This window comes from Salvia hispanica, chromosome 1 (assembly GCF_029641045.1).
Source record: "Salvia hispanica isolate PSC_SH4W2 chromosome 1, Shi_PSC_v1, whole genome shotgun sequence".
Lineage (NCBI taxonomy): Eukaryota > Viridiplantae > Streptophyta > Magnoliopsida > Lamiales > Lamiaceae > Salvia > Salvia hispanica.
Window position 1 is genome coordinate 57,830,990 of NC_142692.1, and position 19,379 is coordinate 57,850,368.

Here is a 19,379-nt window from a genome sequence, read left to right on the forward strand (position 1 = left end):
TGAACCAAAATATAAATAAATATTGAAATAGAATAATAACAATATTTTATAATATAATACAATAATGATCTAATCATTCTAATGAATCAAATACACATTTTCGATGAATCGTTTTCAAAAGCGCCAAAGTGGTTCTTTCGGTTTAAATGTTGAAAGCGCCGCGGGTGGTTGATCATTCGTGAGAAATAATTTGTCTGCATAAAGAATAGTTACGGCGTAAGTGATGAACCAAATATATGAAATATTACGCAATGCAAGGCAAAGTATACCAAAATATTACTGCATTCGTGAGAAATGATTTGTCTGCATAAAGAATAGTTACGGCGTAAGTGAAGAACCAAATGTATGAAATATTACGCAATGCAAGGCAAAGTATACCAAAATATTACTGCATAACGAATTACTTCATCATATAATCATATTTCTTCATGTTATGCTTTAATACCTTCATCATATAAAGCTTAACACTAAACACTCAGAAATCCAGAATTGATAATTGAAACAGTAAATTCATTATATAATCACATTTAATTAAGGTAAAACACAATGTTCAGTTACAACATAACAAATTACTTCATCATATAACAATATTTATTCATGGTGTTCTTGAATCCCTTCATCCTATAATCACTTTTATGGTTAAAACACAATGTTCAGTTAAAGCATACCAAATTACATCATTTAATAAATAAAATTGTTCATCTAATATTTTAACAAGTTCACCCCAATAAGGAACGATTTTATGTTAAACTGGACCTAGTTATAGAAATCCAAAACACATAACTTTATCCAACGAAATAATTTGTGCATTTGTGTCACGAAATCACTTCATTGTATACTGCAATCAATTCATACTACAAACTTAATATGAAGCAAATTCACATACATTAAATTTTGGAAGTAAGCTACATAACACTCAGATATCCAGAATTGATAACTAAAACATTAAAAAAATTTAAAAAATAACATAACTTTAACAAATCTAAAATCAAATTTGAAAAAGGGAATACAAATTTACAAAAAAAAAACAAGAATTAAAACCGGATAAAGTACCAGATGATGCCATCTAACGCAACTGCTGCTCATCTAAAGCCGAAAGATTCACAAATTATTAGATACCTTCGAACTAATTTCAAAGAATGACTACAACTGTAGGACACAACCGATACCTTCGATTTCCGTCCGCCTCGTGTCAACCATCTAGTCCTGGAAGGAAGACGAAGGGGTTGAATAGGATGGTGAGGACGAATGGCTGGCGGAGTTCTCCGAGTCGTCGGCCTCGTAAGAGAGTGTGGAGCAGTGGGAGAAGTGAGGCGGTAGGAGTGAAGATATTTCACCCTAAAAATCTGATTCCCCTTTTCCACTTTTTTCTTTTCACACGTTGATTTAAGGTTCATAATGACTAAAATATCCTTGGGATGAAGTAATTAAATTACAAGATGAATGACGGGAATTATATATGAATAATCTCATCTTATCCATCAAAAGTTTAATCTAATGAACGATATTTAGTCTCTAGTTCTACACTAAGGAGGTGTTGTGCATATAAGAGGACCCTATATATATTATAGGAGTGCACTATGGTGCCACCATAGATAGAATAACATCATACCACCAATATAGTTCGTTAGATCTCATTTATGGACGCCTAGGATTAAGTTTCATGAGAAAATACGGGTTTGCAGTCTACTGTATTAGATATTGCAGTCTACTGTATTAGATATTGCAGTCGTAGTAAATTACAATATTGTTGTGGTAAGACTGCAATATTCAATGAACAGCACTGCAATCTGGTAACGTAAAATTAGAAATTTTCTATTTTACCCCTCCGTGTTTTTACACGTGGCAGCATGACAAGCACACGATTTTCAGATCCAATGGCATAAAATGGTGGTATGGTGTTACAATAAAGATAGTTGTCATCTTAGTACATCCCTATATATATATAGGGTCTTGTTATATTTAACTAAATTGAGAAATGAGATGCAATATGGACCACTCATCCAAAATATTTGTGAAATGTCAACAACATGTAGTTTATGTCAACAGAGGGGCATAATTGTAATTTTTTTAATTTTTTTCTAAATTTTTTTTTTTTTTTTTTCGTTTTTTTTATTATTTTTTTTTTTTTTTTTTCAACTATATTTACAATTCATGTCAACTACACATCAAATGTCAACAACTTTATTCAATAAATACTATTTGACATGAATTGTACATGTAGTTGACATTATATCGTGTAGTTAACATGAATTGTATATGTAGTTGACATAGATTGTACACATAGTTGACATTATATGTGTATGGTTGACATGGATTGTAGACATAGTTGACATTATATGTATGTAGTTGACATGAATTGTATATGTAGTTGAAAAATAAAAATTTTAAAAAATAAAAAATAATTAAAAAAATTTTAAAAAAAATTTAAAATTTTAAAAAAAATTAAAAAAAAAATAATTTAAAATTTTTTTAAAAAATTAATAAAAAATTAAAAAAAATATTTATTGAATAAAATTTACTATGATATTACCATTCTGCCCTTTCATAATTAATTAATCTAAAGATATTTTTCATGTGGAAAAATCTGGATCACTCATTTATTAAAAATGAGTGGCTGATATTGCATCTCATTTCTCAATTAGCATAAAAAATCTCAATTGATCACAATCCCTCCCGTTTCGCTCGCCGCTACTACGGGAATCGCTTTTGCTTTCTTTTCCTCTGGCTACTAAGATGTTTCAGTTCGCCAGGTTGTCTCTTGCCTGCCCATGGATTCAGCAGCAGTTCGAAAGGTTGCCCTATTCAGGAATCTCCGGATCTATGCTTATTTTCAACTCCCCGAAGCATTTTGTCGATTACTACGCCCTTCCTCATCTCTGGGTGCCTAGGTATCCACCGTAAGCCTTTCCTCGTTTGAACCTCGCCCTTAGAAATTAGAAATAAGGCTATGCCATCCTAAGGTGCTGCTAAATGGATGGATCTTATCAACGTCCATGAATGATAAATCATAGATCGAACCGCCGAATCGGAAAAATTGGGTGCTATCATTATCATATAGCTTTGTATCGGCTAAGTTCATGAGTTGGAGATAAGCGGACTCGAACCGCTAACATCCGCCGCAGGGTAAACCACCGCCTCTCATGCCCCCGACTGATTCTACCATAGAGGCCAACGATAGACAATAACTCCCCGAACACAGCTTACAACTTTCATCGTACCGTGCTCTCCAAAGAGCAACTCTTCTCAAAATCTCACTCAAAGGGTGCTGAGTTGGAATCCCATTCTAACTAAGGATTCTTGTGGTTCCGGAGGTTCCAGCTACAGGAGAACCAGGAACGGAGAGCACCCTTTCCGCCCTTTGGTCTTAAGAACGCTGATTTTAAGAATATATATATATATATAGGAAAATGATCAATACAAAAATTGATCCCAATACAAAATCCAGACCAAATCATGACCATGAGATTTGACAATCTAATGGTCAATAATTAAAGAAAAACACGGAGGGTCATTATAAAGCAGTTTTAGGTCATATTATAAATTTTGGGGGTTGAGGTCATGTTAAGATCCTTTTATGTCATCCTTATAATAATGACATAAAAATAAGCTTACGATGACCTGAAAATGACCTCCATATGCTTGGTTCTGTATTCGCTATTTTGGGTGACACCGTACCACCAATCTGAGGTGTTAGATTTGGCAAGAGATGCAATTTTAAAGTGACATTTGGCAGACTCAATTTTCTTAAAAAATTAATTTAAAAAATGCAAAAGGCTATAACTGGGAATAACAATTCCAGCCGTTTCTCTCTTCACGCCAATTACGGTCTTTCTTTTCCTTCTCTCTTTCTTCTATTTTCAGCATTAATCTATCAAATCTCTAGCCAAAAACCGCCACCGCTATATTCAGTCTCTGCAATTCTTTTTATCTTCTGTGCCATTTGCATTCTGTTCTCCGTGATTTTTTCTTCAATCTTCAGTCAGTAGTCAATCCATGGAGAAGAAGTTCCCGCCGATATTCATTTCACTGATTTTGAAGATGGTTAGTGTATTCACAGTTTATTGGTTTTCGATTTGTGATTATTTTTATGCAATCGTATAGTTGTGAATTTTTTATACCTGAACTCAATTCACGAATTTGATATGTGGACTACCGAATATGTATCTTCCTAGTTGAACTCGTAAATGAAATTTATGAATTTGTCAGGGAGTTCACGAATTTGATGAAGTTTATGAATTTGTCATCAAATTCACGAATTTGATTTGTTATGCTACATTGCTTGGCTAAGCATGTTGTGTTGCTTAGTTATGCCTGATTGCTTGATTAAGCATGTTGTGTTGCTTAGTTAAAAATTTCGTTGCTTGGTTAAATATGGTGGGTTGCTTAATTGTTGGGCTCCATTTGCATTTGATTGTTGTTAAAATATCCTTGCTTGCTTTCCTAAAATTAGTACTAGATGACCAATTGCAGCGCTTTAAATACTGTATTGCTTATATGTTTGCATGGCAGTGCTTGTTGTGCTTTAATTCAGATTTTGCATCGCATGTGCGCTTGACTGAATACCATGTAGCTTGCCTCATTTGTAGCTAAAACTTATTCTATATCCTACGCAGTTCCTTGTGTGCCCGATTGCGATGACAAATTAAAACCATTCTTTGGCAAGAAATGCGACACCTTGGACAACGAAATTGCTTTCTATGATGCTTATGCTCGTGAATCGACACACGGAAACATGGAACCAAATTTTCACGTGAGTGTGTTACTTGGCAATATATTGTGTGCAACAGGGAAGGGTTGAAGTATGGGATTGAAATGGATCACATTCATGCACGTGAAGGATTCATTAAAAAGCACAGACGACCACCTTGAAGAGGCACAGAAGAAGGGACCGTTGATGTTGAAAAGATGGTGGCAGAGTTCCCCAAACCTTGAATGGTGACTGTCATTGTTTTATAAAAATGGCAATAACTTTGTTTTGATTTGGATGTGTTCAGAATATTGCTTTGTTTTGGTTTACGGATTGCTTGGTTTTAGAATTTGGTTTTCCGCTTTGGATGGTGAATATTAGCTACTTTATTTCAAGTTTATGTATTGCTTGGTTGACCATTTAAATTTGCTTATTTGTGGAGTATATACTAATTTTTGGTTGGTTGTGCTTTTTTCCGTATTGAAAAATATGTTAACACTTTGATATATGCAAGCAAAATAAATTTATGTTTTGCAAACCAAGCAAATCCATAAACATAGCCAACATAAATAAACTTATAAATCCAAGGCAGTTGCAGTGCTAACTCTATGTTAATTATGAAAGTACATCAAGAACTATTCGAATTGAAGTAATTACAAATGGACATGCTATATTTGTAATGCTATTCTGGATATGCTTAGATTGCTTGGATACATTCAATTTATTGCTTGTTTATGTTCATGACTGCTTGGATATATGGGATTGCGTGTTAATATCGCTTTAGCTGCCGGTAGACGCGAATAAATACTTTTGTTAGTAGAATGTTACTGTACTTATGCTTGGTTACATTTAATTTAATTATTGATTATGTTTATGCATTTGCTTGGTTGGCATAGCATTACCTTATTTTGCTTTCCTAATTTCAAGTATTCAAACATATTTCTCCGTAAAGAAAAAAACAGAACAACGAATAACAAAATTTTAAAACCAAAAAAAACTTAAACTAAAACAAACCAATATTCAAAACAAATTCAAATCAGAACAAAGTAATCGTCACTTTTCACAATCAATGTCATTTAGCATTCAAGGTTTGTGGAAATTTGCCACCATCTTTTCAACATCAATGTTTCCATTTTTTCGTGCTTCTTCCATGTGTCTTGTTGTTGTTCATCATGTAATCAATGACCTTGTTCCATCATGTAATCAATGACCTTCGTCTTCATCAGATTTCTTCCATGTTCCATCATCTTGTTCTGTCATATTGCGAGATGATTCAGCAGCTGTCCTTTGGCTTCCCTCTTTGATAGCCTTGGTATTTCTAACCATGGCAAAAGTTTACTCCTCTGTTGCTTTACAAAAAAACAAATTAATCACACCAAAAACTAATTTAAGATAAACCATATGACAATTGCACACAAGCAAATGGTGATACATACATAAGCAAACATATAAAATGAAATACCACCTAAGCAAACAACAACATAGAATTACAGAATGAGTTCTTCACTCGGTAAGCAACCAAGCATTTACTAAATCTAGAATGAGCAATGCTTCATCAATTAGTATACACAGTTTCTAATATGAGACCAAGCATGTTCTAATTCTAGAACAAGCAAATAGTGCGCTGACAACCAAGCAAATAGTGAACTGACATGAGCTCAAGCGTTTAATAGCCTTACAACAAGCAACTATTCAGTCATAAGCAAATGTGTAAAATGAGCTCACACCCAAGCAATCAACAACAAAGAACCAAGCAAGGTCAAAAGACAAAGCATTATCTAACTCTAGAGTACGCAAAATATCAATCTTGATCAGCAATCGGCAACCACTTTTTAGAAAATATTGTGCAACAGAAGACCAAGCTTTATCTAACTCTAGAATAAGCAAAACATCAATGTTCAATCAGCAATTGGCAACCAATTTTTAGAAAACATTGTGCAACAGCGGACCAAGCATTATCTAACTCTAGAGTAAGCAAAATATCAATGTTCTATCAGCAAACAAAAAAAAAACCTAATTAAACCGAACCAACTCAGACATCTGTAAACAAGCAAAAAAAAAACATAGAATAGAGCATAAAAAAAGACCTAGTAACCAATTTTAGAGCTAGCAAACATGGTCGAACCACTTCTAAAAAAAACAAGTTCGAACAACAAACCAAACATTCTGTAACACTAGAGTAAGCAAACAAATCAATCTTAACCAGCAATCTGTAACCAATTTTTAGAAAACATGGTCTACCAACGTACCAAGCATTATCTAACTCTAGAGTAAGCAAAAAGTTCAATCTTCAATTAGAAAAAAAAATATTTCCATGAAACCGAATCAACGGGGAAATCTGTGAGCACGCAAAAAAACTACATAGAACATAGCAAAAACCGATTCTTGTAAATTTAATCCAGAAATTTCATGGACTTAACAAAACCAAAACACAGAACAAGATAATGCAAACCAGAATTTTGGATTAATCGTGGTGAAAAAACGTAGGAAAATAAAAATGAAGAGGACAATCACTAAGCATTCATACTAACCGATAATGCAAACCAGCAAACTACAGTCGCCGATTTTGGGAGTAACAACTGATGGGGGAATCCCACACGAAAAAGAAGAAAACCACATAACGCTGGCATTGAGTTTTGGTGAGAGCAGCAGTAGACTAGGGTTTGTTTAAATTCATGAAAAAAATCGGTGGATGATAGATTGGAATAAATCGATAAATGATCGGACTGGGAGATGTGGAGAGAGAACCGATTCAGTTTCTCACGTAGTGGGCGTGCGTTAGCCCCTAAAATAACCGGGATTTTTCGTTCCATATTCAAATTTAATTCCACTAAAAAGACAAAATTACCCTGCAAAGCAACACATTATTCACCACCAAGCAATCTGTGGTCTATTTCTACAATCCAATCTAAGCCTTCTATATAAGAGATCCAACAGTTGATAATGGTGTTACATTGTCACTTTAACATTGGTGTCACCATAGTGTGCCCCTATATATATATATATATATATATATAGGGTTTTGATCTATTCTTAATATAAAAATACTGAACCAAGCATACGGAGGTCATTTTTAGGTCATTGTAAGCTTATTTTTATGTCATTATTATAAGGATGACATAAAATGATCTTAACATGACCTCAAACCCAAATTTTATAATATGACCTAAAACTTCTTTATAATGACCCACCGTGTTTTTCTTTAATTATTCACCATTAGATTGAAAAATCTCATGGTCAGGATTTGGTCTGGATTTTGTATTGAGATGCATTTTTGTATTGATCATTACCCTATATATATATATATATAGGGATTTGTTAAAATGACAACCCCTTTTATTATGACACCATACCACCATTCTCAACCGTAGGGTCTGGAAATCGGGCAATTGTCATGCTGCCATGTGGCAGCTAATTTCAATTTTAAAAAATAGAAAAAATAGGATAAAGGGTAATTTTGGCATTTGTTATCCCCCCCTCCCCCCAATTCACGATTTTTCCTTATTCCACAAATTTTGTTCCAGATTTCTTCCAAATCAAGAGATGATATTCACGCGAGTCGTCATCTCTCTCCAGTTTGAATGATATTCACGCTTTTTCATCAAAATCTGGTAATGATATTCCGCAATTTCATCAATTCCATCTTCAATTGTCGACAATTTTGATTCCAATTGCAACAAATTTTATTCAGTTTCAGCATTTTAGGTTCCACAATTTTGATTTCCATAACCTGATCGAAGACGATTCTGCCTTCTTTCAGCTCCATAATTTTCATCTGATTTCAAATTGCAGACGACATGGAAATTGATTCGATTATCAGATTTGAATTGGATGTTTTTCCAGAAGGTGAGCAATTACATGTTGTAGACGTTTAATTTTCTGTGTTCGACGATTTTTGGTTAATTTTGTTAGATTCTATCTTTCATTTATTAAAACTTGTTTAGTTGAGTATGTTCCGATTTGTGTTGAAATTACATGTTATTTGCTATGAATTGAGTTATTTATTTATTTATTTTATGAACCTACTGAATTATTGTCAGAAATTCGTTTTGATTCACTTTTGATTAAGTTCTTATGGGCATATTCGGTTTTTTACAAGATTGTTGCATTATGTGGTACATGTTGCAGTCAACTATATGGTCAATTGCAGGTTCGGGAAGCAATTCTGCAAGCTGATTGGGGTTCATGAAGGAGAAGGCTGTGAAGTTGATAACGAAACCATTGCATCGGTGTGGAAAATACAGAGAAATGTGTGCCCATGACTCTATAAATTTTGGCAGACAAAAAGGACCAAGAGAGCACTTAGTTCATTTTGAAGTGCTTGAAGATTGTAATTGAACTCAATGAATTTAATCTACTCCGATTTGTAGCAATTTACTTCGGATTCTCCCCTTTGATTTCTATGAATCTCTTCTTGCTCAATGTTGTAGACATTTGATTTTCTGTGTTCGACGATTATTGTTGAAATTGCGTTGGTTCATCGTTTTTAGATTAGCACCTGTTAAGATGTGTGTTTCGATTTGTGTTGAATTTACATGGAGTTTTGCTGCCCAAATTCATTTTGATTAGTTTTTTATTCAGTTCTTACGGTCATATTGTGGTTTTACCATATTGCTGCATATTGTGGTACGTATTGATGTCCACCATATGGTTAATTGCAGTATATATAGGATATGCCTAATGTGATGTCTTTTCATTTTATCCATTTGCAGTTTATATTTTGATGTACGCAAGCTTGGAACCAAATCGAAAAGAGTGGTCGTTACTTGGACGTGTTCGTGTCAAAGTCCTTGAACATTTTATTCGATCTTACCATATTGCAGTTTTACTCTACGAATATTGCAGTTTTACAAAGTAGTTTTTGCAGTTTACATAATTACTTTATTGTACTTGTTCTTGATGTAGTTTATTCAGACGATTGTAGATTCTTTCTCACAATATTACTTATTATAGCTTTGTGGTCTGTAATCTTCCTTGATTTACTTATCAGCTTGCACAACACAATACAAGTCATTTATAATTTTATACTATTGTGCCGAGGTTTGCATTCCCAATTACTACTGCTCCTAATGATTGCATTGCAATGCTACACGTGTTGCAGTACAGAACTTAATGTATTGCAAACCACCTTCCATCTTAGGCATACAAACATAATACAATTATCGGAAAGCTAACAACTTTGAAACAATGAACATTCAAATCATAACATTTGTAAATTTATCTATACTAAAAACCAACACTTAAACCAAACCAAATTTTTGAAGATAAAAAAATGTTTATTCATCAGTCACGGTTTCTGATAGTCCGCTACCATCTTCTCAACATCTGTCTGTCCCTTCTCTTTCACCTCCTCGAAGGGCTTTGTCGCATACTCATGACAATGCATTACATTTGTAAACAGTGTTGGTGAGATCCGAAAGAGCTGGCTTTCACTCCCTTGTTTACTTTCATCATCACTGTTACATAAAAGAGTATTTCAACCATTAGAGTATTTTAACACTACATTTTCATCTACACTAATATGCAACCAAGTAATGTAAATACAACAAGGATAAATGTTTACAAATTTGGAATATCTTGTTTCACAACATCATATACATGTATGTGTACATATTTGCAAATAATTTGTTTTAAATATGCAATCCATATGACCAAATATTAGACTCAGATGCACTGCAATGAGCAAGACACAGTTAACAAATTAAACTGTAACATGCAATCCATATAAAAAAGTATTGCAATACAGACTCAGATCCTATACAATATGCAAAGCACTGCAATGCGCAAGACACTGCCAACAAATTAAACTAAAATATGCAACCCATAAAACAAATATTCAATTCATATAACAAACTAGTGCAATATAGACTCAGATGCGCTGCAATGTGCAAAGCACTGCAGACTTAGATGCACAAAACAAATACAACAAAATTCTCCAAAACAATTAACAGAGCAAAACTATTCAAAATAATGCACTGCAACATCTTGTTATAAAACAATACCGCAATATTCTAAATGATGCACTGCAACATCTTGTTAAGCCTCTTCCTCATCCGACTATGTCCTTATCTTTCTTTTCCTTGCCATTATAATTGATGTACATTACAATACACACGATGCACTGTAATATTTGGTGATAAACAATACTGCAATATTGTAAATGATACACTGCAATATATAACTAGCAATATTACAATATCAGTATCAAATATATAACCAGCACAACTCAGTATAGTTTGGGCATGCAACTAAACAAATTTGTAACAACACTATATATGAAACTAGAACTTCAAGATGCACATCACAATACACATGAATGCAAGAAAGTGTATAATGATGCACTGCAATGTTGTATATGAGCACTGCAATATTTGGTGATAAACAATACTACAATATTGTAAATGATGCACTGCAATGTATAACTAGCAGTACTGCAATATAAGTATAACAAATCAATAAAGCAATGCAACAGAAATAATAAAGCAAGCAAGCAAACAACAACCAACCAAAGTACACTATTCTTATATTTGCAAAAATGTTTTTAATCAAAGTACACTTTTCTTATGCAGATCATGTCACAAAGTACTGCAATATGGTGTGAATTAGTATGCAACATTAGCTATGGTTGAGTTTTCCTACCTAAACCACCATGTCCTCTCCTACTTGACTCTCTTGATCCAGTCTCAATTATCTCTATTCCACCATCTGAATATTCGTTCTCTTCCTCGTAAGCAATCGTTTATCAAATAGCAAGAAATCGTATCACATAACAAACAATACGTAACCAAAACAATTTTGAAAAATCGTTGAACACAATTTGAACTGAGATCGTTACTTAGGGTTTCAGAAATCATGAACAACCAAAAACTTTGGAGATAACTACCACAAATCAACTATACACTGAGCGAAAACGCGATACAATTGCAAAACTCGCCGAGATACATAGCAAATTCGACAAAAAACTGAAAAACAAAACTAAAAACATAGTGAGGCGAATCGAAATTTTACCTAGACGTAATCAGAGAAACGTAGTGCCGCTGAACATAGTTCACAATCGCCAAGCAAATCTCTTCGATTCACCATCAAAACTCAGTTCTACTCACTGATCGTCGGTGAAATTAGAATTTCGACGATTTCCCTTCGAATCGCCGTCGCCGTCAACCGCAATCAACAATCACCAAGTTTTCCCCTTCGAATCGCAGCCAGAAGTTGATTATTTAAGCTCGTGGATAGAGAATCTGGATGTGGTTTCAGAATGAGGGAATGGATTTTGGAGTGGTAAAGAGGGAAAGCGTCGCGATTTTTGGTAATTGACTCAGTTTCCAAATCTGATTCTGATCTAAAATTTAGGAATTGACAAATATACCCCCGCCTGCAATATTCAAAACATTAGACTGCAATCCGTATTCTATACTGCAATTAAATCCTAGGCGTCCATCTTATAGATCTAAGGGCTAGGATTAGTGGTATGTTGTTACTCTAAATGTGGTGGCACCCTAATGCACCCCTATATATATATATATATATATATATATATATATAGGGTTGCGTTAGTGTGCTAACTAATTTACACTAATAACTAATTACTTTCAACTTTGTGTAGTAAAATTATCAAAACAAAAACATAATTCTATCAATACAACATGTAAATTTAAATATAAACACAATGATATAAATTTATCAATACAATAATATTGATACATTTATGTCTTTGTGTTGATAGTTTTAACATATAAAATTGATATTAGTTATTAGTTATTACTATAACTTAGTTAGTATTTGATCGAGAGAGAGAGAGAGTTGAGATCAATGTCGAACCCTTCTTAAAGAACGAACTAGAGACCAAATTTGGGCCACTCATTTTTCTTATCTTATGGTTCTGATTAATTTACAATTAATTTAATATTTTATTAAAATAAAAACATTTTTTTTTAACTTTTTTATTTTTAAAAACATTTTTTTTTATTTTTAAATTTTTTTTAATTTTTTTTTTTTAATTTTTGTTAAATTTTTTTAAATTTTTTTTATTCGATAAAAACTTGCTGGAGTAAATAATGAACTATATTCACTGCATAGTGAACTAAATGAATGTATGTTATGAAGTATTTTTCGCATTCATTATATACTGAATTTACTTCAACTTTAAGATTATTATGTCATAACACATTATGAAGTAATAAACTAATGAAATGAAGTACTAAACTAATGAAATGAAGTAATAAACTAACGGAATGAAGTACTAAACTTATAGAATGAAGTAATAACATGGCTGAATGAAGTAATAACCCTAAACCCAACTGAAAGATAATTATGTCATAACACATCATGAAGTAATAAACTAATGGAATGAAGTAATAGCAAGACTGAATGAAGTAATAAAATAACGAAATGAAGTAATAAACTAATAGAATGAAGTAATAGAATGAATAAATGAAGTAATAATCTAACGGGATGAAGTAATAGCACGACTGAATGAAGTAATAAGTTCATAACATATTTCATTTAGTTCATTATTTAGTTAATATAGTTCATTATTTACTTTGGCAAGTTTTTATTGAATAAAAATAATTAAAAAAATTTTAAAAAAATAAATAAATTAATTAAAAATAATTAAAATAATAGAATTATAAAATTAAAAATTAAAAAATTTTAAGAAATTATTTTTTTTTAAAAAATATTAAAAATTTTAAATTTTTTTTAAAAATAAATATAAATAAATAAAATTAAATAAAAAAATTAAATTAAAATTAAAATAATTTTTTTTTTATTAAATAAAATATTAAATTAATTGTATATTAATCCTAACCACAAGATTAAGAAAATGGATAGCCCTAATTTGGTCTCTAGTTTGGTCTTTAAGAATGGATTTGTGGTTAATAGGACTATATATATACTCCCTCCGTTTCTTCATAGTTGAGGCGAAACTTTTCGGCACGGAGTTTTAGAAATGAATGTTGGGTGTGTTAAATAAATAGATAAAAAAGTAAGAGAGAGGAAAAGGTAGAGAGAATAAAGTATAAAGTGAATAAAGTAGAGAGAATAAAGTAAGAGAGAGTAAAGTAAGAAAGAGGAAAAAGTTAACATATAAGGAAATGACTCAACTATGAAGAAACTTCTCAAAATGGTAAAATGACTCAACTATTAAGAAACATAGGGAGTATATAATATCAAAGTAAAAATATGATTACAGAGTTATGAAAATTTATTTGCACAATAAATCCGATTTTTATTTGGAAAACATAAAATCGAGTTATATATACTAACTGGAATTCTTAACAAAGATGTGATAATTTCTGAGAATTTATTAATCACAATCAGAATACGAGATTGCATAATACTTTGTTTGCAAGATTGTATCCCGGAATTAAATATGTCGTGTGTTTGGTTCATGAAATTGAATTCCACAACTCAATCATAGATAGATAATCATGTGATAATTCCGTAGCATATCTTGATATTATTTTATGTAGGAAACTGTCCACCACCTAAGAGAGAGTATGTCTAATATTTTAAAACTCGTGTCATACACAACTATGTCTATTTTTGGTGGACGGAGGGAGTATTATTTTTTTATTACATCAATTGTATAATTTCGTTAATATATTTTCATGATATACGAAAAATAAATGTGGAAATTAAATCGTGTAGAAGTTGGGAAATCATACATTATTGATGTGAGGCCGGTGAGTTAAAATATTTGTGTAATAATAACAAGTATACAACATTGTTTTGGTTGAAAAGCATCGACAATATATTAAACTGGTGGAACTGGCAGCGGAAGCGGTGTAGTATGGATTATCATAATTTAACAATTATTAATCACACCAATAAATCACATAATAATCAGATCTATTTAGTAGATTATTTAGACAAAATCTATTCGCGTAATTCTTACATGTATCATGCTCATAACTTGAATTGATCATGCTTTAAGAATATTGAAACCTAAAAAATGCTTTTCTACGAAGCAGAAAATTACCTAATTAATTCTCCAAAGAATTGAAGATGGCTAGCTTCTTCTCCACGTGATGCTTTGAATACTAGACCACAAATCTTCTCTCTGGTTTCCGAACTGTACTCCAATATCAGTGTGGGCTGATCTTACTAGAATACTAGGACTTAAATAAAGAAGACAGAAGAAATCCTTTTCGGAATAGGTTAAAATTTCAAAATCTCCTTCAGTTGGGGGGGTACGAAAATTTCGAAAATTTCAAGAATAAAAATTGTGATAATTCTGTCTCCTTTATTCTCCTATTTATATTAAGTTCATTTTGGGCCCAGACATGGATCTATGGAAGGTTTTGGATATGGGCCCATCCAATTTACTTTTTACTAATTAAATTGAACCCACAATTTAATATAAGTTATAATTGGAATATTACGAGCAGCCAATACAGAAGTAATATTGAACTCTCCCCATCCAAATCCGAAATTATAAGTAATTCGGGTTTCCGTTTAACTTTCATTTCCCGCGCTTAGGATAAAAATGTCCATTAATTAATTAATATCTGCTATGGACTTAATTAATTAACTTCTTATTAATTCCAAGAGTGGGCTTAGAATGAAACGCTTATTTATTATTCATAGAGTCATCAAACTCCAACTAGCTAGGTTCCGAATAATAAAACCTTGTTTCGCGCTCCTCTTGAGGACATTATCAAATGAGACTCAGCTCGCGCACGATTCAATATAATAGAAATCCTAGCACCGCTAGACATTGATCACCACTACCCAATATATCAGGATCATTGGGTTACGAAAAACCCGCACCATTTGATAAGTCAAAGTAATGCATAATCAATACCATATGCTCAATGCTAACCTACATTGATTAAGAAACAAATATTTATCAAGACCTCGCCTTTCAGTAGATAGCATAAGGGCAAGCCTTACTGTTAGATCCGTTCAGTGCTATACCACACCAATGTCATATTATTTCAGTAAGGCTTAGAAATATGCGGACTGACATTGCAGCCTTTCTCAATGGATAGTCAAATTCCAACTAGGTTGTGAAATTTATCTTTTTCTTTGTTTAGTTATGACCGTGTTACCTTAAAGTGGACGCCGCCCACAACAGGTCTACTAAAACAAAGACTTAGACTTTGTTAAGTTAACTTATACATTTAAACATGCATTAACATCCTTTAAATGTAAAACATAACAACATTATGACAAAAATAATCTGTTTTATACATTGGAAAATAAAATAAGAGTTTTACAGTATTCAATCACTCGAAACGTGATTTCTAGTATACAAACTCTAACAATCTCCCACTTATACTCAAAACACTTTCGAGTATACAAAATGTGCTAACGTCTAATTCTCCCAATTATAGTGAAAGCGGATTGAGGTCTTGAATTAGTCGAACTCTCATTCCTTCAACATGGCTTTCATACGGCTTTACCGCTAATGCCTTCGTGAGAGGATCTGCCAGGTTGTTTTCTGACTCAATCTTGACCACTTTTATGTCTCCTCTCTGCACTATATCTCGAATGATATGATACTTCCTCTCTATGTGCTTGCTCGCCTTATGAGCCCGTGGTTCCCTCAAATTTGCCACAGCACCAGAATTATCACAATAAATGGTGATGTTCTTGGGCATATTCGCAACCACACCTAAGTCCAGAAGGAAGTTCTTAAGCCATACAACCTCTTTTGCAGCCTCCGAAGCGGCCACATACTCGGCTTCCATGGTAGAGTCTGCAATGCATTTCTGCTTTACACTCTTCCAAATTACAGCTCCACCTCCTAAGGTAAACACATATCCGGAAGTTGATTTTCTCGAATCTACATCAGCTTGAAAATCTGAATCTGTATATCCTAAAGGACAGAGCTTGGCTGCTTTGTAAACTAGAACATAGTCCTTAGTTCGATTAAGGTACTTGAGTATGTTCTTTACGGCAGTCCAATGTCCTTGGCCGGGATTTGATTGATATCTTGCTACCATGCCAACAGCAAAGCAAATATCAGGTCTAGTACAAAGCATAGCATACATGAGACTACCAACTGCCGAAGCATATGGTATTATTCTCATCTCTGCTATCTCATATGTTGTCTTAGGACACATCTCTTGAGATAAATGGATGCCATGTCTGAAAGGTAGGAGACCTTTCTTGGCATCTTGCATGCTAAAGCGTCTAAGTACTGTGTTGATGTAAGATTCTTGGGATAAGCACAACATTCTCTTTGCACGGTTCCTAAGAACCTTGATACCGAGAATGTGTCCCGCGTCACCCATATCTTTCATCTCGAACTGGCTGGACAACTAAGTTCGCACTGATGACAACATCTTTTTATTGTTTCCAATTAGAAGAATGTCATCTACATATAAAACTAAGAACACCACATTTCCCTTTTCAACCTTCTTATACACGCAACTTTCATTAGGGCATTTTTCGAATCCAAACTTTTGAACGGTTTGATCGAAACACTGGTTCCATGATCTAGATGCTTGCTTGAGGCCATAAATGGCCTTCTTAAGCTTCCAAACCATGTGTTCCTTGCCCTTTAGCACATAGCCTTCAAGTTGTTCCATGTAGATGGTCTCCTCAAGACTCCCGTTTAAAAACGCAGTCTTAACGTCCATCTGCTATACTTCCCAATCCATGTAAGCTGGTATAGACAAAAGTATACGGATTGTAATTGATGTCTTCCTTTTGGGTATACCCCTTAGCCACTAGTCTTGCCTTGAAGACTTTAACTCGTCCATCGGGTCCACGTTTACGTTTGTATATCCACTTACTCCCAATGGCAGTACAGCCTTCGGGTAGGACAGACAAATCGTAGACGTCTTTGTCTACCATTGATTGTAGTTCCGAATCCATTGCTTTCACCCATTCGCAATGATCGACATCTGCCTGCGCCTCTGCAAGGTTCCAGGGATCAAGTACATTGTTGCCCGAGGAGTGTTCCATACACTCTCCCAAACCAATGTATCTATTGGGCTCATGCGAGACCCTCCCACTGCGACGCGACACTACAATATCTGGAGTATTAGTTGAAGTTTCTGGAATTGTTGTTGCACTAGGTAATTGTTCTTGGTTAATGGAAGTCGTGACTGGAGTTAGCTCTTCACGAGCTACCTCACTGCTGGACTTATGATTCATTACAAAGTCTTCTTCCAAGAATGTGGCATGAGTGCTCACAATTACTTTCTGGTCTCGGAGACTATTGAATTCATAAGCTTTCGTTCCTCTAGGGTATCCTATAAACACACATACCTCCGTCCTAGGTTCCAGCTTAGTTGGATCCTTTTCCAATACATGGGCCGGACACCCTCACACTCTGAGTGAAGGGGTTGGCAGCGGAAGCGCTCACATAAATCAATTACATAATAATTCTGATCTATTTAGCAGATTATTTAGACAAATTCTATTCGCGTAATTATCACATGTATCATGCTCATAACTCAAATAAAACATGCTTTAAATTAATTGAAATCTAAAACATGCTTTTCTAGGGTTTAGCCATTATACCTTGATGATTCTCCAAAGAATCGAAGATGGCTAGCGTCTTCTCCACGTGAAGATCTTTAGTACAAAACCACGGATCTTCTGTCTGGTTCCCGGACTATAAACTGATATCAGGGTGGGCTGATCTCACTAGTGCACTAGGACTTAAATAGAGAAGACAGAAATACTTTCCCTCAAAGGAGAAAAATTCGACCACCCCTAGGAATAGGGGGGGGGGGGGCGAAAATTTTGAGTATAATTAAGTATATTTTCTGTCTCATTTATTCTCCTATTTATAATAAATCACATATTGGGCCCATACAGGGATCTATAGAAAGCTTTGGATATGAGCTCCTCCAATTAGCTTTTTACTAATTAAATTATACCCAATTTAATATAAGCTTAAAATTGGAATATTACGAGCAGCCACTACAAAAGTAATATTGCACTCCCCATCCAAATCCGAAATTATAAGTAATTCGGGTTTCCATTACTTGATATTCATTTCCCGCGCTTAAGATAGAAACATCCATTAATTAATTATTGTCTGCTATGGACTTAATTAATTAATATCTTATTTATTCCAAGAGAGGACTCAGCAAGAAAAACTTATTTATTATTCTTAGAGTAATTAAACTCCAACTAGCTAGGTTCCGAATAATAAAACCTTATTTCAAGCTTCTCTTGAGGATGTTATCAAACGAGACTCACCTCGCGCACGATTCAACATAATAGCAATCCTAGCACCGCTAAATATTAATCACCACTACCCACTATACCAGGCTTATTGGGTTGCGAAAAACTCGCACCATTTGGTAAGTCGAAGTAGTGCATGATCAATACCGTATGTTCAATGCTAACGTACATTGATTAAGAAATAATATTTTACAAGACCTCGTCTTACAGTAGATAGCATAAAGACCGTCTCGCTGTTAGATCCATTCAGTGCTATACCACACCAACGTCATCTTATTTCAGTAAGGCTTAGAAATAATCGGACTGACATTGCAACCTTTCATGATAGGTAGTCTAAGCCTATCTAGGTTGTGAAATTATTCTTTTTCTTTGTTTAGAACTGACCGTGTTACCTTAAGTGAACGACGCCCACAACCGGTCTACTAAAACAAAGACTTAGACTTTGTTAAGTTACTTATACATTTAAACATGCAATACACATCCATTAAATGTAAAATATAACAATATTATGATAAAAATAATCTGTTTATACCTTTGGAAA

At 33.6% G+C, this 19,379-nt stretch overlaps 2 long non-coding RNA genes across 3 annotated transcripts; one reads left to right on the forward strand and one right to left on the reverse strand.

Annotated features, from left to right (window-relative positions):
* LOC125224134 (uncharacterized) lies at nt 1-1,349 on the reverse strand. The gene is made up of 4 exons (XR_007176828.2): nt 1,170-1,349; nt 1,054-1,086; nt 270-303; nt 1-194 (listed from the first exon to the last, which is right to left on the reverse strand). It is a non-coding gene; the product is annotated as an uncharacterized LOC125224134 (long non-coding RNA).
* Nucleotides 1,350-8,199: 6,850 nt separating this feature from the next.
* On the forward strand, nt 8,200-9,063 carry LOC125218363 (uncharacterized). 2 transcript variants are annotated; one of them, XR_007175943.2, is made up of 3 exons: nt 8,200-8,301; nt 8,483-8,536; nt 8,841-9,063. It is a non-coding gene; the product is annotated as an uncharacterized LOC125218363 (long non-coding RNA). The 2 variants fall into 2 exon arrangements; XR_007175944.2 differs by lacking the exon at nt 8,200-8,301 and having other exon boundaries at nt 8,384-8,536.
* The last annotated feature ends 10,316 nt before the right edge of the window (nt 9,064-19,379 follow it).